The sequence below is a fragment of the Nelumbo nucifera genome, chromosome 5 (genome assembly GCF_055504915.1).
Source record: "Nelumbo nucifera cultivar China Antique chromosome 5, China Antique-T2T, whole genome shotgun sequence".
Lineage (NCBI taxonomy): Eukaryota > Viridiplantae > Streptophyta > Magnoliopsida > Proteales > Nelumbonaceae > Nelumbo > Nelumbo nucifera.
In genome coordinates this window covers 44,928,617-44,951,123 of record NC_142653.1, presented here as the reverse complement: position 1 = coordinate 44,951,123, position 22,507 = coordinate 44,928,617, and the positions used below count along the sequence as shown (strand labels likewise).

Genomic DNA, 22,507 nt, shown 5'->3' with positions numbered 1-22,507 from the left:
ATACCTAATAAACTGCTTATAGGTGCCACATTTCCTGCAATGCAATAAGCCAAGCAAAAAAAAAAAACTTTTTTCTAATCAAAATGCAAAAAACTTAGTCATTTGGAAACAGGTAGCTGCCAATAAGCACTTTTCTTTTGTTTTTTTTAAATAAAAGAAATTGTCAAATCAAAACCCCCTTGGTTGTTCGAACAGGGTCTCTCTTGCTTAGAATTCTCTAGCTTATATATGTTGCAATTCTAGATGTTTCCCCATCAAAACCTGACACTTCAAGTTTAAGGATTCATGTATTGAAAGCATTATGGTACCAGGCTAGCAATAGGTTTTAACCCACATTTCTATCCATTTCTTCTTAAGAAAAAGAACAATCTAATTATTTGCGTTTTGCAACATACTTAAAGCTATTAGTATTACCATCCGGGTTTGGTGATTCCAAAATATCCTTTCAACCAAACTTCCAAACAAGCAGTGTATTATTACGTATGATCATGGGCTGGGCCGAGACCTGAATTTTGAATTCTTAACCCTTAATGTAGTAGATTAAGCAGTTGCATCCTTGCAATCTTAGAATTCAAGATATTGATCTAACAGCAAAGGCTACAATAACATTAGTAGCAGGAAATAACAAATGTAATAAAATACCTCAGAAGAAAATCCGTGAGGACCATGCTTGGGGATGTTGTATATACTCCCACCTTAGACCGCTTGCACTCTTTTAAGAAGCAAATACCGTGGGCACACTATGAATGCGATATTCTTTGTTGGGTGGGTTTCGTTGGTGATGAACTAAAGGCCAAAGAAAACGACCTCACTCATTAGTTGTATATGTAAGGAATCATTTTTTCTTTTGGTTTCTTGGTTCATTGGATAGGATCATAGAATGTGGCGTAACGAATCTCATCATGTTATGTGTACCTTGAATTCTTTTATGGCAACTCGTTTCATGAAATTGCTCTGAATTAATTTGAGAAAAAAAACCCTAAGGCAAATTTTTATGGTAATATGGACCTGATCCATATTTATCTTATAAGTCCAAATCGAATACAAAAAATTATGTATTTTCGGGGTTTTTTCTCTTATATACAGTCTTAGTTTTGTAAGAAACGTGTAAGACCTTGGGTGTATTTGGGGCTTAGAATTTTTGTGAAGGCACAACTCTATATTTTTTCTCCATTGCCAATTTCATAGTAGATTTTTGTTAAGCTATAAACCGAACCATGTAAATCTATGTGTGCTCTCTGCACTTGTTTCTCTTTTATCTCTAGTGTGAGACCCACCACCTTACATGACATGTGGCTTGTTACTTGGTTCAACCATTCATTCTATAACGAGAACCATATTCTATATCTGACTCTCGGTGAAGAAGTGGAAACATCAACTAATACTCGACAGAATTCCATATTCTGTTTTGCTCTCATACCAATAGAATGGAAGTACAGGTCTAGGAAGTCCAAGTAGTAAATTGTTGTGTTTGGGATAACATCAAACACAATGTAATATATGTGGAAACATGCAAGAACATATGCACTCGACAACGTTTAAGAAAGCTATCTTTCAAGACAAGTGATTAGTTGCAGATCCAGCAAAGTCTTAACTTCTTTATAGTACCTAAGAAAAGACTCTGAGTAGGGAAAGTATTCAACTGTTGAATGATCGTACTTCCACCTCCACCAGCAGAGAATGATGACACGGCACGAGCAATCCCAACAGGATCCAATTCCACAATGCCGGAAGAAGTAATGATTCTCAGAAACCACAAAGGCTTGCCACAAATGAGAAGAATGACTGCCGGCCCAGGCATCTGTCTTCTCGCAAAAGTGATGAGGCGATTCCACCGATGAGGAAATTCAAGCGGTAAGAGGGCAAAACGGAAGCGAATGCAGAGAAGGATCATAAAGAACACAAATAGAACAATTTGCTTCAAAACTTAACTGCCTTGTTAACGATCTCTGGTAGAAGGTAGATTTCCATGGTTGGAACTTGGAACGAGCGAACTCGTATTTCTACCGAGTCCCAACCCGCGAGAAATGACTGGACCGCACGAGCCATCTTGACTCATCGGTGTTATTTGGGCAATTGGGCGGGACGGCTTGTTGATTTGGCCGCATAAATCAAACCTTCCATGGGCACTACCCATGAACCTGATCCACACAAGCCCAACAAGTATGAAGGTTCAACTTTTTAAGGGCTTTTGCCATTTCAATCGCTTGATGTGAGAGAGCTCCAACACAATACCGAATAAATCTCTCTTCAACCCAAGGGCCAACCACAGGCCCACAGGCTCACAGGAAATGGACTTGTGATGGTCAAACCTGCGTCATCAGGACAGAGAAAGAGAGAGCCCCAAAATAATAAAATTCGGGTTGAATATTATTACTTTATTAGCAAGTTTCTGAAAGCAGGAAATCAATATAATCTAAAATGCATACAAGTGGATGAATTCTTAATTGTTACTCATTAAACAAATGAAGAACATCTGATCATGCAATTATAACCACCAACAACGTATCCAATTAACTAATTCTTAGTATACTAGGACAAGAATTATTTACAATCAAAGACCCATCATAATCTGTGAAGTGACTAGTTTATAGCTGTTTTGGAGCCAAAAGTGGCTTATATTGATTTCCCATACAGCCAGAAAACCTTGTCTTGGAGCAAATACCACCAAAAGTGGCTTGTTTTGGAGCCAGTCCTCACCCATACAGGCAGAAAACCTTTCTATACAGAATCCTCTAATGCAATTGAACAGAAAATATAACGAAAACAGAATGAAACTCTGAGATACACTCATCTCTCAACCAAAACTTACAAGCCGCACCCAATGACCCAAACCCTTCACTTCTGCTATCTTGGACCAGAGACTTGTTGTGATGACATGTAAGAGAAAAAAGGATTTGAGGCAGTGGCGGTGCCTGTCTCAGAAGCATTTGATTGTGGGTCAAGCATGTACTCAGCCCCTGTATTCTGCCCCTGAATTGTCGAGCTCTCCACAAATCTTCGCCCATAGAATCGCAAGAAATTCAGTGACTCAACCCTTGGTTCACCCAATGGCATCCCACCTTCCAACATGCTCACCACATTCACCATGCTAGGCCTAAGAGTTGGCTCCTCCTGCACACAGCACAGGGCCACGCGCACAAGCTTCTCCACCTCCTCACTGGTCACTCGCCCCTCGAGCCTCGGATCCGCAAGCTCCAAATACCGCCCTTGCTCATGCATCTCCAACGCGAACAGTGGGAAATAAACAGCCCCAATGCCGGAGGACGATGAAGATGGCTGACCACCGCTGCTACTGCCATTTTCTAAGCTAGAACTCCCAGTTCTCAGTAAGCAATTCTTCCTTCCCCTCACAATTTCAAGCAGAACCATGCCGTAGCTATACACATCGGTCTTGTCCGTGATTGCAGAGCTTGTCAGCCATTCAGGCGCGAGATACCCCCGTGTCCCTCTCATTGTGGTGAAGTGACTAGACTGCTCAGGGGTGAGAAGCTTGGAAAGCCCAAAATCAGAGATCTTCACCTGGAACTGACTATGCAGAAGAATGTTCTCCGGCTTGACGTCGCAATGGATGATCTTGTTATCACACCCACTGTGTAAATAAGCCAGCCCGCGCGCCACTCCGACTGCTATGTCAACCCTTTCCTGCCATTCTAGGACAGGTCCATTACCAAAGAGGATCCTGTCCAGTGAGCCTCGGTTCATGTACTCGTACACCAGCAGCTTCTGCCGGCCTTGGACACAGAAGCCTTTCAGCCTCACCAAGTTAACATGGTGGATGTTTCCAATGGTAGCAATCTCTGTGCAGAACTCTTTCTTCCCTTGGACGCCTAAATTGGTTATCTTCTTCACAGCCACGAGGGTCTTATTGGGCAGGGCGCCCTTATATACAGCTCCAAATCCGCCAGCCCCAATCTGTTCGCTGAAATTATTAGTTGCTGCTTCAATCTCTTCGTAATCGAACCTCACCGGCAATCCTGGGATTGAAAGTGCTTCAAGCTCGTCCTCCGAAAGAGAGGATTTCAGGCTGCCTAATTTTACCACAGAAGTTTTCGGAAGCTTACCACGTCTTCTCCACCAAAGGAAGCTCAGAACCAGAAGCATTACCAGCAGAGTAAACCCAGTAAAAGGTAACAAAACCAAAGCAACCAACGGAATCTGTTTCCTTTGATTGTCAAGGCTGTTATCATCCGGCAAAGATACAGCAAGCGCCTTGATGTAACCCAACCGATCATTTTGTCCTCCAGTGTTCGACATAAAAGACCCCAGTTGGTCGTTAAGCAAATAACAGTAACTAGAAGAACTGTCATAGAATAAGCCCGAGCAAGAACAGTTCTCCGTGCAGAGATCTCTGCAGGCCGTTAAATTGATGCTGTAAGCCGATGGGTCCAAGAAACTATTGGCGAAGTAGTCTATACTAGCGCCGAGACTCATATATGAAACTGTTGACGAATTCAATTGGCTACTGTTTCCATTTCCGGTAGAATTACAGGCAGAAGGTAGGCTAAGATGGCTGTCACTTGGGATGCAACCTTGGTTCGTCTGGGTATCGACGCGAAAGCCCGGCGGACATGAACAGGTACTGGATCTCGACCCAGAGGTTTGTCTACACAGTCCAAGTCTTTTGCAGAAGAAGGGAATTTTACAATCGTTGTCCGGCCCTTCGAGTTCCGGGCTCCACATGCCATTGAGAAAGCTCTGGACAATAAAATGGCCTCCGTAGTCCAACTTAGCAATTCGAAAATCTGCTTGAGATAGGGATACCTGAACCACAACCTCTCCATTGCCGTCGAACAGATATAGACCGGTGGCGTTCATCGCCATATATGCCACCGGAGAGTTCACATCTTTGTACGCCTTAGGCTCCATGGACAGCCTCCAATAAATTAGTCCATGCCATTGCAGCAACCCATCAACGGAGGTGAGTGAAAACCGGTAATCAGCGGTTGACAAATCATCTTGGGATGTTGCGCTGGACAGCGATTTGCCGACGGGGAACCGTTGTCCGATGACGATTGTATCTGTGGGATAATCGAAACTCTGCCAGAGAGAACGGTTGGATTTATCAAGCAGGACCAGGTTACCTGTCTCCAGAAGCTGTAAGGCTGTGACGGGTGAACCCAAGGCCGGCGTAGACCATATTTGAGTGCCATTGTCTCCGACGATGGTGAGACCGTTGACGGTAAGGCTCAGCTTGCCGGACTCCGAGATGGGGGCGTCGCGGTTGGCGGTCCAGATGATGGTGTTGGAGGGTACGTGGAGGACGTAGAAGTAAAAATTGTTTTTGCTTTGTCCTGATTGGGATATGATGGCTTGAAAGGATTCATTGCGAGAGGCTAAGAAAACGCCGCTGCTGTCGATGAACAGGAAGTTGGAGGCGGTGAAGTTTGGGTAGATGAACTCCTGGTTGACGGGGGCGGAGAAGGAGAAGCCAGAGAAAATTGAGCAGGAGAGGAGGAAGGTGGCGACAGAGAGGAAGATGGATCCCATGCAGATGACAGAGAAACAGATGGATGAAAGTGGATTGATCTGGTTTTCTCCATTAAAGGCATTAATTTGGCTGTTCTGCGCCCGCGTTGACTGGGGAAGGAAGCTCTCCACCGAGTCACCGACTATATATGCCAATTGGTTGTTGAGCACTTGAGCAGTGGGGGGGATACGATAAGGAAAGAGTAGGTCGGGTCTGGTCCATCGGGTCAAAATTGCTTTTGCGAAGTGCGGTTGTACAGAGAGTCGAAAACGACACTGTACATTGGGAATAAATTAAGCAGCACCAATCATCTTTTAAAGTTGGTGGTTGGTGGTTGGTGGTTGCAGGAATTAGATCCACATCTGTGGTGATTGCACCTTAAATCTACATCTTAATTAATCATATTAAAATTCGTTTACTTTTTATTGAATTACATCTTACAAAATATACTTTCACATTTAACAAGATTTACTTACCTTCAACCAATTATCTTTTTTGTTGTACAATACAAAGCAGATGCACCATAAATTTTGCCAAAAAATTGAAATGGTACCTGCAATACCTATTTCTGCTTACTGTCAATAATCACTTTTTAAGTTTGGACATACAAGAAAAGAAAACTAGGACTAATTCCTATTTTGGAGTTTGAAGTCAAATTTCATCTCTGAAATGACTTATATTGGAGTTGAAAAGATCAAATTCGACAAAGAATTCATAATCAGCTCAAATTCATCATTCAATACGGCCTAATAGAGCCAAAGGTCAGCTTTTGAATAATATCTCATTTGTTTGATTTACAAAAACACAAAATTTGCATGTGAACTTTTGTTTTTGTATTTTCAAATAAATGTTCTTTTGTATATTTAGAGTTTAGACACTTGAAATGAGACTCATCTATTAAGAAGAGGCTACTATTCTCTCAATGTCCAATACGTGGTAGGGCCCAATAGTGTAATTGTTAACCCAGTGCAATTCACCAAGAGTACTGCATTTGGCTTAAGGTGGATTTCCAATTGGATTTGTCATTTCTCTGAATCCCTAGATCTCTTTCGTCTAGCACATTTTTTTGGATAGGTGTTGAGATTTCAATCTGATAACAGAGGAGCGCCGTCGTTGAATCAAAATCCAATGCACGACCGTAGGGCTCACTCCAATGAGTTGAGGTTGACAAGTGTCTGCCGGATCCGACAAAAACCCGAATTATATGTCGGGTCAAGGTTTGGAAGTCAAGCCCAAAAAACCGACTATTGCAGTTAGTTGCCAATAATTACAATTATGATGCTCTTAAATCACGATTCACGAAAGGGACCCACCTGGCTCGCCACCAGCAAACCGGTGAGGCATAGAGTCAGTAACTTAATGTTTTAAAAAACGATCCGCAAACGGAACCGTTTCACTATAACAGTTTGACTTCAATGCTCAAAAAAATATTTTGGTTGATAAAAATTTAATTTTAGGCTCCGTTTGAAAATGATGCAAATAATTGTGAAACGATATAAGTGTGAATGTAAATATGTAGAGTGTAAAATGGTTATATAAATTGTAAAATTAGTTAGTTTTGCACAGATAAATTTATCTTTTTATCAAATAGACTTTTAGCTGTAACGAATGCAAACATGAATTTTAATAAAGAACATATTTTTTTTATTAAAAGTCGATTTGAATGCAAATTTACTTCTATTTTATTGATATATTTTTACATCTTATTATCAATATAAATATGCATTGGTATGTCATTTGTCAATGCATAAATGTAATCTTACAAAACAGGCAAAAGTGAACCAGAGTACAATTTTATCCTAAATCGGGATTTACACTCCATTTGCATGGTTTCCAAATACAACCTTAGAAAAAATTTACAATTAGTACACTGTTCTTTGGGCCTAGTGTCACTTTAGTCCTCAAAAAGTATGAAAAGACTCAAAAGTAACGTTTATTGTGTTGAGCAAGTTGGGTGTTTCCACTTTACAGACTTCAAACGCTCAAAATTGAAGATAATGTTTGATTTTAAATTAAAGGTGATTGGCATCGTTGTGGGAGCATCCCATCATTTTATGGGAAAAATGGTGCTGAGCCTGTGGAATTGAAACACCATTTTTTGTTCTCTGAGAAAATGGAGCTCAAATGGACTGAACTCTGGAAGCTTAAATAAAATGGAGTACACCATGAATTCCTTTTTTCCTTCGAGGACACAAGACCGTGAGATGCCCCAGCACTGCCACTACTCAACAATCTCCGACGTTGATAATCAGAATTGATCAATATTCTAGACAATGAAACTAAATAGTCAATATGCTTTATTTATACTAAGAAATCGCAATGAAATGCTTCAACATATTCGCTGCGCTACGAAAAATAACAATAAATAGAAGGCAAAGGCAAAACCCAATTAAACAACCAGATGAAATTTCACAGAAACCTGAACCTAAATATAATTAAACAACAAATCAGGCAACATGAAACAGAATAAATATGGAGCTGGGAAGATGAGTCCAGAGTTATACGGTAATTAATAAATGAACATCATTAAGATGGATTGAGTTGAAACTCGTTTTACATAGAACAAATCAAAACAAATGTAAGAAACTAAACAACTAGTAAAAGATGATTCAGGGTTTGAAGAAATAACATATGAGAGAGAAAGAGTTGAAGAGGCAACCACTGGACTTGGTTGACGGTGGGAGAAGCAATTGTCATCGCTAGTAGCCAGGAGCACTGGACACTGGGAGGTTTGATGCTTGCATTTCGGTTAACAACAAGTTTATATTCAAATGTTGCATTTTGAAAATTTAAAGAAAAATGACAGTAAAATAGGTTTCTTCATCTCTCCATTAACAGATGCTAACATTAGGAATTAGGAAATTGTCAAACAACTTAGGGATATTTAAAGAAAATTTTTAAAGTCAATTTTGTACTTGACTCGACTTGTATAGGCAACCCTAGGTAAAAAGAAAAAGAATCTTAAAATATTAAATAACATAATATATTGATCAATATTATAAATAAAAATATATTATAAAATTAATATTTTATTATGTAAAATATTAGACATATGAATTGTTTGAACTGAGTATATTATGATACTCGACCTCAACTCGATTATTAACTACTTGAGCTTGCCTTGAACTGGATTATCTACTATGTGAATTCGAGCATTCAATGAGTTTAACTTGAGTGGCTTAGGGATAACTTGACTTGTTTACATCTTTGGTGCGGTGTGTTCCAAAATCATTGAAATTTGAACTATAGAGGATTTTGTTAAAATATACTAAATTAATGTTTGTTGAGTGCTCTAGGTTGTCTGTTATGAAACACTAGATTTTGGTGTATTTCAAAATTTGCAGTATTTTATGGTCTGTTTGGTTTGTAGTTGGAATTTGAATGTAAATAAAAATTAGAATCAGCAGGAATAAGATTTCATTTTCAAGGGAAAGGAGAGGGAATGACCATTCCCTCAAATGGGGGAATGCCATTCCACCAAGAATGGGAATGAGATTCCGATTCTATCCAACCAGATAGTTGGAGCCATTCTAATTCCAGTTACAGACCCCTATTCCCGCAAACCAAACGGGCCTAAATCTGAATGCACTTGGTTGATACTCAATAATATCTTTGACTTTTAATTACTCTCCATAGGCTGAAGAAGGAATTTACTTGGTTTATCAGAGGGTTTCCTTCAACCCATCTCTACCTTTCCATAGGTAATTTAAATGACACCACCCACCTGTCATCTTCTGCACCTTCTATGGTCTGTTTGGTTCATACAAAAATCGGAGTCGGAATTAAATTCAATTGGAATGGGATTTCATTTCAAAATGAGGGGAGGGAATGGCTATTCCTTCAAATGAGAGAATATCATTTCACTGAATCCACCAAGAAAGGGATTTCGATTCTATCCAATGGTCAATTATTCCAATTATGATTCCAAACCCCAATTCCCACGAACCAAATGGGCACTTCTCTCTCTCTCATTAAATATTCAAGCACAAAAATACACTGAACCAGTGCATCATAATCCTGGATTAGGATGAATTTATCATATTAAATATATTTTGATTAGGAGTTTATAGGTTTCCAGCTATAAATGTTTGCTTTGATTAGGGTAAATCACCTTCTATGCTTACATTATAGGTTTCCAGCTTTCCGTATGAACCTATGACTTGAGGGTGTAATGCACAAAGATTAGTCCAAAGGACATCTTTCGCTTAGTCCATACGTATGTGCTATCAGCCATTTTGACCCTGATACTTAGGCTTTATTTTATTTGTATCTGTTATCTTCATGTGGATTTTTTTATATTGATCTTAAACAATAAGTGATCATGGCAGATTAAACAATTGAGAAGTATGTGTGTTGTAATAAGATTTTAATTAGATTCTTGAAATGTGATTTTTTTTTTCAAAGTATGATGGAAGAAAGAAAAGGAGACGTACGTCGGAGTGAACTGTTGGTCAGGTTTTCATTCTTTTAAAAAATAAGAAAATAAGAGATGCAGAAATGCTTCCATCAGAAAGCTGATTGAATGGGTGCAAATTCTGATTTGTTTATTTATTTATTTTCAAGTTATACTGTGTTTTGTTTGTTTATTTGTTGAAGAAAGCAGAAACTAAGCAAAACAAGTGGAGCCTAAATAACAAGTAGAATAGAATTGGGTTGTTCGACATGTCTGATCTAATCATATTACAAGACACGTTTATCAAGATATAATTAATTATTTACTTGGTGCACACTAACACCTCTCTATATGTTACTCAGCTAATATATTTTAAATGTTCGGTTTACAGGTTTCATCTCCCAGAATTAAAAAAACAAAAAACTGTAGGTTCCATACTTCCATCTAAGATTTTCTATATAAAACGGTCTGATTGGCCAACTTACTTTGCTGAAGAGAAAAAGGAATCATCTTTCAATTTAGAAAACAAGAATCAACCTCCAAAAATTCTTAGCTAATAATTAGAATTAATTACCCAATGAAGCTGCTTTTTTCTTTTGTCTACTTAAAATCTGGTACTTATACAAATGGTTGTTAATAATTAGAGAAAATTTCAGAAGATTGGTATCCTGTACTTTGAGTCTCGTGCCACTTTGGTCTCCGAATTTTAAAACGCGATAATTTAGTAATCAAACTTTTAAAATATATCAATCTAGTACCTGCCATTAACCAGCCTGTTAACCAGCCATTAATTGTCATTTGAAAATACACAAATACTCTTCAAGTGTCATCTAATTCCCTTTATCAACCATCCAAACGTTGACAAAAAATGAATAGTCTCAAATCCTTGTCTCTTTTATTCAAAAAAGTTCGGGTCACTAAAGTGCCCACTGAGATGTAACTCAACTTTCTTGTATAGTAGAGGCAAGGATTTGAGATTGCTCATTTTTTATCAACGTGTGGATGGTTGATAAAGAAAATTAGATGACACTTAAAAGGCATTTGTGTCTTTTCAAATATCACTTAAAAGGCATTACCAAAAAAATTTTTGCTAATTTTTTTAAATAAATAACTTTAGCCCGATGCACAATCTGACCTAGCCCAAGACTTGGCCCACGGGCCAACCCAGCCCACGACACAACATGGGTCTGCACGAGCCTGGGCCGTGGGCTGTACCGGACCGACCCCCAAATTTTTTCACCAAGAAGAGCAGCATGGCCCGTAACAGCCCAGCACGACCCAACATTGCCCACTTTACACCTCCATTCAAGACTCACATGTTCAATCACAACAGCGCCCACATGCACATCTCATCATACATTGAGAACATCTTCCATAATTATCATCGAGAGATATTCCCAATACACGATTGGAATACGCTGTGAGAGGCGCTGATGTGAACTCCACATGTTCATCCATGACCCATTCATGTCATGTCAAGATGGTCCTCATAATTTGTTGAAAACACGGCCAAAGGAGTAGCACTTCCTACATTATTTTTTGACCTTGGACTTTTTGGACCGGCTTAAACCGACCGATTTTTAATTATATTAGAAATTTTTGTGGCTCTTTAATATACTTGGTTCCGCCCCTGCATCCTGCATCCTGCATCTGACAACCTCTTGATTTTTATATCTAAACCCTAAAATGCAAATGTAAAATGTATTTTATCCGATATACTACGTCCTCGGACTAAGTAGAAGCCAATATTTCCTCGTTGGATCATGGAATAGGATATAGAGCTTACTACATGGGCTTGGGCTTCGATACATGAGCTATTGGTTTAGGGAACACACATCTATAACCTAGGGTTACTGATTTACAAATGAAATTTTATCATACTTCCAAATAAACAAGCTCTTCAAGAAATCCAAAACACTATGACGAGGAAAATATTATTGTAAAAAAATAAATTCACATATGCACTTTTCGAAGAATGGGAGTATATAAGTCTAGTATTATTGAGAAGGCCAATAGTCTACTAAATAAATAAGCCATTCAGTTCAATCACTTTAACTCTTACCAAACGGCACTTTATATATTGATTTACACATAGATGGAAAATGTATTTTAATCAAGAACAAATATTCCATAGTGGTGAAAATGATTTTATTGTAGATTTTATACACCATGTCTGTTGAATTATTGCATAACCCCCTATCAACAAAGAAATGCCCAATTTTGACTACTTATCTTAAGTCTACGATCATTGGATAATTCAATATATATCAATTCTACAACCCTCCCTAGCGAAGAAAAAACTCATTAATCTTTTTCATGGTTCAACTCTGAAAATAAATTTTTGTCCCCAAGCAGAGAGGGTCATTTTGACTAATAAGGTAGTTAATGTCAAGGTTCAAAGTATGGACATACTAATTGTTTAGATCAATTAATTAAAGGATTGAGCAGCCCTCCTTGTATCGAACAGTTTGTTCTTTTAGTTTTTGTTAGGGGGTGTTTTTTTTTTTTTTGGATTTTGAGAAAGGGGAAAGTTGGTTACTGAGATTTTGATTTTCATTGACCAAAAAACCCATATTCTTTTTTTAGATTTATGTGAGAACCAGTAAAAATTTATTTTAAACTTGAATGAGACAAAAATGCCCCTTTAATAATGAATTTTTATGGCTAAAATGGTTATTGCCTTATCTGCCTACAAAATAAAAGAACATGAATCAATGCGCTTACCTAAGTAAATCTTTCCTGGGAAACACTTTCCTGGGTAAGTGCATTTATCCAGATAAGTAACTTAGGCTGTGTTTGGAACCAATGCAAATGGAGTGTAACTTCTGGTTCAAGGTAAATTTGCACTCTGGTTCACTTTTGCCTGTGTTTGGCAACATTACACTTATGCATTGACAAATGGCAGACTAATGCATCTTTACATTCATAATAAGATGTAAAAGTACATCAATAAAAAAAATAAGTTTGCATTCAAGTGGGCTTTTGATAAAAAAAAAAAAGCATATGCTTTATTGAAATTCATGTTTGCATCCATTACAACTAAAAATCTATTTAGTAAGAAGGTTAATTTGTCAGTGCAAAACTTACCCAATTTTACAATTTATATGAACCATTTTACACTACATATTTGTATTCACACTTATTTGCATCATTTCCAAACACAACCTTACCAAAAAACAAACAGCATCTTAATGTTAATTTTGTTTTAAGTAGGTAAAAGAGTATGAACATGCTATGCACCTGAATTTTAACTTTTTTTAATCTGATAATTTTTGGAGATATACTCATGTTAACATGATTATAAAGATTAAAAATTAAAATTATTGATGACCCAACTCCAAATATGCAACGTATCAGTACCCCTGATAATTTACACATATCATATGCATTAGTTGATACGTTGGGAAATTTTGGACATGGTTAATATTATAGATACTCATGACAGTGACATGATTTAGACTTTCTTCTTGATTTTTAAGCAAATTAAAATAATTTTTATTTATATGAAAATTTATTTGACTAATATGCCTCATGCAAACAATTCAATGCTCCTAATGAAATTTTGAAATTGATATTTCTACTTTTCAAGCAATAAAAGTAAGGAAAAGAAGAAAGTGGAAGAATAAGGACAGATGTTTTCCTCCTTAGACAATATTCAAATAATTCCCTGCCAAGACTTATTGGATATCATCTTTAGGCAGTTTCTTTGATAGCAGAAGGGTATGATACCAGAAGAACTTCGATAAATTAGAGTGGCCCTCCCATGAATTTTGAAGAATAGCATCTAATTGATTATCACTTTTATGATACTGGTCTGATTGATTTTTAATCCAATTATTATACCTAAACAAATTTACAACCAATCAATTAGTAATTGGTATTTATTAAAATTCATGAGAGGATTCTGATTGGTCAAAGTTCTTCGATCATCATATTCATACCTTTTGGCTTATAGATGAGAATGTCTCAGAAAGCGGTAAATTAGACCATTGAAAAGTTCTAAATCAAATGTCACATGAAAAAAAATGACTGCATTTAATGTTAGAGTTGTGTAGTAAGCAACTTAACTTCAAATTAATGGGTCTTAATTTTTCATCATATATAGAATGAAAAATAGGGTTAGGAGGCACATAAACCAGTATCATCTACATAAGAAAAAAATTATATGAATATTTTGTCCATATCAACAGAAAAAATATAGAAAAAAAATTAATTATGTATGTTTTACGTTGATCATGAAGCAGCATAGATCATAGATAAATCAATATTAAATTCATGCCAAATGACTTCAAGAATAACAAAATCTGAGTTACTACAATGGGGGAAGGGTTTGTCTTGACTTTTCAAAGCTTCTTATTGATCATGGTTGGGTGTTTGATGAGGACTGAAGGGAAAATGGCGAAACTGACAATTTTTAGAACACGGCTAGCTTTTGAAGATATTATTAGGTTAGATAACATTGATGCTCTTACACTTGTCTTCTGATAGGTCTTATCTAGATTACTTCCCTTTGACTTGATTGTTCTTATTATTTTCTTTTGGGAATGGGGGTGGGTTGGGGGAGGGGTTAAATGTTGTTTCATATTTCTTTTCAAAGACACCATTAAAGTTGAGAAAAAACTGAAAAAGTAGCCTATCTAGGGGGAATAATCCAAATCTAAACTCATGTAAAAGCTCAAACAAATATCATTTTATCATTAGATGTAGTTTTCATTAAACAATGAAAGTGAAAGAGAAACACTACTCAACAATCATCTTGGAAGAGCAAGACAGTAAGTACTATACACTTAGTGGTTGACAAAGCCCCATAGAAGAGTTTCGCAAACAGCTATAAAGTTTCACTTAGCCTTGGCCCCGTTCTAACTCATTCTTGTTGGCTCTAATTCTTTGTAGCTTATCTAGTAAGTTAGAGCTAGAGATATAGGTGAAGGAGCAGTTCAGATTAAAGGATAAAACTAAAGCCTCTCTTATGAGAGACCTTAGACTCCATGTCCAAGCCTCCAGGGTCCCCCAGCTGATGATTATATCCAATTTACTACACTTGGGAGTCTCCCTCCACAACAAAGCCCCTGTAATTTTATGGTTAAAGAGTGTATATCCATACTATTTTAAGAGTTGTATAAACCAATTCTATCTATTAACAAAGCCTTTGTAATTTCATGGTTAAAGAGAGTATATCCATATAAGACCTAAAGGGAGATCTTAATTCCATAAACAATTAGGAGAAATTTGGCTCCAGTGTTTAGTGGATTGGACCCTGCACGTTATACACTGTACATTGTGCACAAGTGGTTCTCTATTTTACCTACCTCAAATACCAACTCTTTATTAATGTAAAAACATTCTATTTTACACTGCTCACCACTATTGGAAAAGGAGTAGTAGCATCAACCTCTATTTTACTCTCTTGATATTTGGTAAATTGTAATATTTTTCTTATTTAACATTGAACTTCTTTGGCAATAACTGCCTAACCTTATTCCAACATTTTTAGTTGGGGATTTGCTTTAAAATTATTTCGACTTTTATTGTAGCTTATGTTGTCCAATCCATAAATTGATAAATGATGAACTGCCCATGACAGCCACATTTCTTTAGTAAAGCATACAAACAAAGTTCACCAACAATTCTTAAAAGTAGAACTGAATGACAAATCCTTTAGCAAGCACACCAGTGAAAACAATAAGGTTGTGTTTGGTTATAGTGCAATTTTATTTGTACTAGTACAAATGCATGGGAGTGAAAATGTAAAAAATGCAATTCTTGTTTAATTTTGTTTTGGATTTTACTTTATTCTGTTTTATGTCTTAATTTATTTCATTTGTACTGAAATCAATCAAAATAAGTTAAAATTTAAAACAAAAATAGGTCAAAATTTACACTCAAATCATTTGCACTGTCATGGTTTTCCATCAGTGCAAATTTATTTGCCTTGCAACCAAACACAGCCTAAGGAACAAACAACTATAAATTACAAGAGAACTAAATAAAGTCCTCTTTTATACATTTATATATAGCATCACCTCCGCACATATCTCACTCTCAAAAGGAAAATAAAATAAGAAGTAATGGTGTGTTTGATTTCCGAGAAATGAATGGGAAGGGAAGCATCTTTGGAGAATATTTGGTTTTGCATGTATTTGTTTCAAAGGAAAACCTGGGAAAGGAAGGGAAACACTAGGGATGTGGGTTCCCAAAAATCAGTAAGCAATGTCGCACTAAAATGGTAAGACCCCACTAATAAAAGAAAAAATAGGCAAGTGGTGAGAAAATATTAATTGTCAAAAGCCACTCTCATAGACATCGTCTCCTTCCTTCGAGCCATCCAATGGTAACATCCCCGGCGTCATCTCTAGCATTCTCATTGAACGATAAGCTTAGATCCGGCACTATTTCATTGTTTTCATTCATTTTTATACCGTTTTTACCTGTTCCATTGGATGGGTTCCCCTCGAAATCTCACCGTCCGCTCCATCCGACCTTAGTCATCCAGATCTAGCTTCTAGCATGTTAATTTGATCCAAATCTAGCTTCTATACAAATGGCCATTTGATTTCATTCTTTCAGCGTTCTAGATCTGGCTTCTTAGAATATGTTTGTTTCAGATCTGGAGTTCTTCTTATCACCATATTTTAATTCAAACCATTTTTTTTCTGGTTCGGTTGATCTCAAATCTGATATTTCTTGTGTTGTTATTTTTTTTTTCTTTTGCTTCACGTCATCACAAACAACAAATAATTTTGGTTTCAGGTAACACATTCTATCTTTCATGAAACCAAAGCAAGACATTTTCACTATTAATGTCTTTGTTTACCTGCACTATTTAATGTTTCATATGGTTTGCTGCCATTTTGTTGGGTGTTTCTGCAGAACATTGCTGCAATATGTTTTGATGCATTTATTAATATTATATTTCTTACATATGTACAAAAATATTATATTTTCTTTTTTGAATCCATTGAAATTTCTATTTATGAAGACTCATTCATTAATTTAAGTGGATGCCTTGTGCAACCATATCCATTACAAATGCCATGTAGCATTTGTAACGGATTAGGTACCAACTTCTGACTTGCAATATCTTATATGCAATTCACATCGACTCATTGTTGCCACGTGGAAAAATTACACGTTCATGTAGTCGACCATGTCATGCCATTGACGAAGGCGAGAAAAGATAACAAACTTGATTTAATTTGTTCCCTATTAAATTTTCTTAGAAAACAAACACACGAAAATAAATTTTGATCATACTGTTTCTCAGGAAACAAACGATGGATACAAAAATGGGAATAAAATATATTCCTTTCTCGGAAATCAAACGGACCATAAAAGAAAAAAAGAAGGGATTGTAACAAATAAGGATAATTTTAGGGCCCTAATATCAATAAAAATAATATTTAAAAAAAATTAAAAATAGGTTAAATTTTTTAAAATAATATCAATTAAGGGCAAAAACACTATTCATCTTCTTCTTTTGCAATCCATTCATCAGCGCTGCCTCCAGCAACGCCTCCGCCTCCGCCTCCGGCAATGTTGTCGAAGGTGGGCGGAGGTAGAGGCAACGGCGGCAGCACTGGTGGTCATTCCTCTGCCCAACACCGCCTCTACCTCCACTCACCTCCGGCAACGTTGCCGGAGGTGGAGGCAGAGGTGGGCGGAAGTGGCGGCATTGGGTAGAGGAATGACCACCGGTGCTGCTGTTGCTGCTGCTGCCTCTGCCTTCACCCACCTCTGGCAACGTTGTTAGAAACGGAGATGGAGGTGGGCAGAGGTGGCAGAGATAAGCGGAGGCGGGTGGCTGCGCTGATGAATAGGTTGCAACAGGAAGAAGATGAACAATATTTTTGCCCTTAATTGAGAATTAGAAGCCAAATTTGTAAAAATGGATGGTCGACCATTCAACCCCTAATTTAGTCATTAAAACGTTTCAGTCATGGAACCCAATTTTGGTATTAAAATATAGCCGGAGAGGAAGAAGACAGAGTATTCAAAGCATTGTGATTCCTTCCATGCGAGTAGACAAAGGGGAATGGGGTCCCTCCGAAGCACTGTGATCTTAGACATTTGGCATTCTCGATTGGAGAGAACTGAGAAGCAAAAGTCTGATGGGTGGATACTCCTACCCATCGTTTATGCATTTTTTGTTCACAATACGAAGCCAAAGCAAAAGATACAAGCTATATACTTACCTAGTGATGAAATCCCTAGTCTACTAGTTAGAGATTCAGACGAACTCTCTTGTCCTACAGTTAGGGCTTGATGGATGGTGGTGTAGAACAGAGATTCGTAATAGAAAGGCATTCTACTGAGAGTAGAAAGGGAGGCAAAGGGAGATGACAAAGTAATTTTCAGTCGAGTGAGCTAAGAAAGGGGAGAGGGAAAAAAAAAAAAAGACTTGAAGAAGTTGTCTAATAAAGAGGTGTAATTTTGATATAAGAATAAATATATAGATACATTGACCTTTTCTGAAATTTACATTTGAAAGTTGTCTTTCTACAAGCATATTAAGCTACTTTGGCTAAAACAACTATTGAGGCCAAAAAGTTGGCTTAATAAGCAAGAATTATTTGTTATACATAATAACTATCTATCTATGTATCTTTTGTTATTCTTCTAATATATTTTTAATGTTCAATTTGCAGGTTTTATTTCTTAGAATATATTTTCTACATAAAACAGCCTGATTGACCAAATTACTTACCGAGAAAAAAAAAAGAATCATCTTTAAAATCCATAAGGCAAGAATAAATCTCCAAAAATTCTTAGTAATACATCTTCCACATAGAATTTTCTACTTGTATATATGGTTTTTTAATCTTTATATTACCCAAGCTGGGTACGTACAGGCAACAGCTAAAACGTCTGAACTGAATGACTTGAATGACTTAGTGCTTGTCTTTTACTGTAAGATTTCAATATCCATTTACTCATTGAGAGGTTAGTTGAACTACTGTATACATATCCTATGGTTATGATCTGATTATAATAAAATGGATATTGCAATCTGATTAAACAAATTGGATACAAATTCTGTTTGAATTGATTTTCAGCAAACAGAATTGTTTTTTCCCGGAACATCAGAAGCAGTCAACGGTACTCATTGACCGGTGGCTGGAAGGCTGGATCAATGACTTTGATGTGCAGATCCCAAGTAGGAGATTGAATTTATACTAACATAATACGAGTGGCAAGTAGGAACGGATACAAAACAAGTTATTCCATGGTTTCATAACCAGACCGGAAAACTGGGAACCAATCAGGTGATTAGTTTCATTTTCTCTAAATACCAGATTTCCTCCCAAAACTGTTGATTTTGGTCAGTGAATCGCTGAATCGGGCGATTAACAGTTTGAACGATTTTGACCATTTTCTATTTTTTAAAATTTTTTATTTTATTATTTTTTTTTGTCAAAAAAGGCCAAGCATTTGGATCAAACAGCCCGGTAACCGGACCCTTGACAGGTTGGGTCACCAGGTCGGTTTTAAAAACCATGAATTATTCATAATCATTTCAACTCGTAATTGTGAAAAGTTTGATTTGGTTCGGTCTAAATCAAATTTTGAACTTTAATCCAATATATAGGTTTAAATGTTAATTGAATGGAATTCAATTTGACTCATAAAACTTGCAAGCCTAATTAAGTTTAACTTTTTATATGTATAATAAGAAATAAAATAAAACAATAAAAATTTAAGATTTAGTCTCCTCAGAAATTTTTCTTCCTAGTGAAACTGTGAGAGCAGGCAATTTTACGTGTTTTTGTGGTTTTCAAATATTAAACAAGTGTTGGAGTAGAACTAGAATTTATAGCTTTGAATCGAGCTCCAGCCTTAAACTCTGCCGCCGAGGCAAAGCTTAGAATAGTATAATATTGGGCTCAACTCAGTTTGTACCCACCCCTTAAAAGCAAGTTAATTGAATTCAGAATGTAATTACTGGGGTAAAGTGGATTTGGGCTAGGTTCGTCTCGGCCCCAAAAGTCAAAGGTTTGAAAGTCGAACTATTTAAAGCAGGGAAAGGGCTACAGCATTTAAATGACCTAAAGTTGGTGGGGTCTCAGTCTCTCAGAGGTAGTGAGGGCCTGGGGCCTTAGGGTGGATTTGGGACGATGGATGCAGTGCGGTGAAAAGGAGAGATTGAGCGGTTGTTTGGTATGTAGGGGTATAACGGTGGACGCTCAATGCTGAGTCCTGGAGGAGACCGGATCTGGTCCTCACATACGGCGCCTCGTACCGACCTTACATGCATATCTTATTATGCATTGAAAATATTTCTCCTACCAATACACGGTGAATGTGCGTCTGAGATCGTGTTCCGTCCTAGAATGGATCAAGCCTTGCATTTGTTCGGTTGTTCCTATCCTAAAACGACCCATCATAGCCCATTCCAAAAATGGGGTTGGCTGCAAAGTTGGGAAGATGCAAAAAGACAAAATATGACTTGGAAATTAGTATACGACTAGAGCAAAAAGTACAAAATGAAAGAGAATCAAGTGTCACAACACCATTGTCCTTCATACATCCATCCATGTCAAAGTGGTCCTCATAATTTGTGAAAAACGTGGCCAAAAGAATACCACTTTCTACTTTATTTTGTGACCCTGTACAATGGAGTCGGCTTAAACTGACCCGGCTAGCCCTGTTTGCCAAAGAGAACCATTTCTATCAACCCACTTTTGGTGGGTGTTTGGTATCATGGTGGTGTACGTATATTATGATTTCATTTCAATGATACCTCACCTTCACACAAGTGATTATGCTTAAATCTTATTTGGTAGATTGATCATGTACAAACATTTTGTGCTATTTTTATTTTGGGTTATGTGAAATTCATTTAGGGATGACGTTTCCATTGTTTGCATTTCCATTTCGCTTGTATGCATATGATAAAACACAGTAAACTATTTCCAATCATAAATACAACACATGCACCACGGTACCAAATAATCATATTAGAATTTTTGGTTGACCTTGTCAAAATAATCATACCATGAAGTGGAGTGGAGGTGGCAATTGGGTGGGTTGGATTGGATTCGGTTTGGGTTGAGTTGAGTTTCAACTCAATCAATTTAACCCACCAACCCATTAATGACCCAATTAGATAGGATTAAATGGGTTGGGTTCAACCCAAATTCATCTGAATCCAATCCAATCCAACCCAACCCATTTAGATAAAATAATGAAAATTACACAAAAATAATAGAAATTACAGGAAATAAAATAAAAATTAAACAAAAACACAAGCATGCATAAAATTAATTGAAATTACAAAAAAAATGAAAAACAACAGAAAATTACAAAAAAAAAAACTGAAATTGCATAATTATATAATAAAAACTATAGAAAAACATAGAAAATGAAGAAAAATAATAGAAATTACAAAAAACAAAGAAAACTAGAAAATGCAGAAAAAAGAACAGAAATTAAAGAATGATATAAAAAAATCATAGAATAACATAGAGAGTGAAGAAATATAATAGAAATTACAGACAATATAAATAGCTACCGGAAAAATTACAAAATTTTGTAAAAAAACCATTGCTGGACAAAATGCCTCTCATTGTATATAAGGATACTTATCATTTAGATACCTAGCAAACAATAACAGTAGCCCCGACATGAATTTGGACCGGCCTGGCACGACGGTCCACGGGCCGTGCTAGGCCCAATAAGATCGTGCAGTCCGTGTTAGGCCTGGGGTTTTAGGTCCATGGGCCAGGCCAATATGGCACGACCGAGCGACTGTCAAACCGTTGGGTAATTTGACCCGGTTTGCAAAGAAGTTTTTGCAAAGAAAAAGATGGCCTTTAGACGGTTGCGTAGTTTGTCCCGGAAGCCACTTTTTTGCCAAAAATTGTTGAATTTGCTTATTCATATTGTCAAACCGTTGACCCGCTCAACCAAAACAGTGGTATTTGGGCTGTTTTTTATTTTCACTATTATATATTTTTTAAAATTTTTAAATCATCACATGCTAATCCATTAAGACCGGATTAAACCACTAACCAAAACCGATAGCTAAAGTGGTTCCGGTTCTGTGTTAATTTTTTTATTAAACATGCATTGAAGAAAAACTAAAAGACTGTTGAGAGAGAGTTTGTGTATTTGCAAAGAGAAACCAATGGAGCTGAAAGGGATGAAGAAAGGAAAGTTAAAAATATCAAGAGGTTGATGATTACCCATTGGATAGCCATGACCCAACCCACCCAAACCATTATCTTTCCCATCATTGGCTTACCCAACCCGACATGACCCAGAATTAAATGAATACAACTAATCCATCAATTAATGGTTGGGTTGAAAAATTTCCACCCTAGAGTGGAGTATATAGCTTATTGCATGGACTTGAGCTTTGATACATGTGGCTAACCAAAGAGTTGGTTTAGGGAGCACACCTATTGGCCATTTATGATTATGTGGTCACTGATTTACAAATTAATGAAAATTTATCTACTTCTAGACAACAAAGCTCCGAATACTATTGGAGGGGAATACTGTAGTCATTCAGTTTAGCTATTTCAACTATTATCGAACAGCCCATGAGCCCAGCTTCATCGTTTCTAGTGGATAAAATAATTAAATAATAAAGTACTTGAGCGTATGGCAATCAATCCAAGTTACAGCTATTGCAAGGTACTGTA

General features: G+C 36.9%; 1 pseudogene across 1 annotated transcript; it reads right to left on the bottom strand.

The window, feature by feature from the left end:
* Positions 1 to 2,461: 2,461 nt before the first annotated feature.
* Positions 2,462 to 5,713, bottom strand: LOC104608513 (G-type lectin S-receptor-like serine/threonine-protein kinase At5g35370 pseudogene; annotated as a pseudogene). Its single transcript, XR_016076089.1, has one exon. The product of XR_016076089.1 is annotated as a G-type lectin S-receptor-like serine/threonine-protein kinase At5g35370 pseudogene (transcript).
* Between the last annotated feature and the right edge of the window lie 16,794 nt (positions 5,714 to 22,507).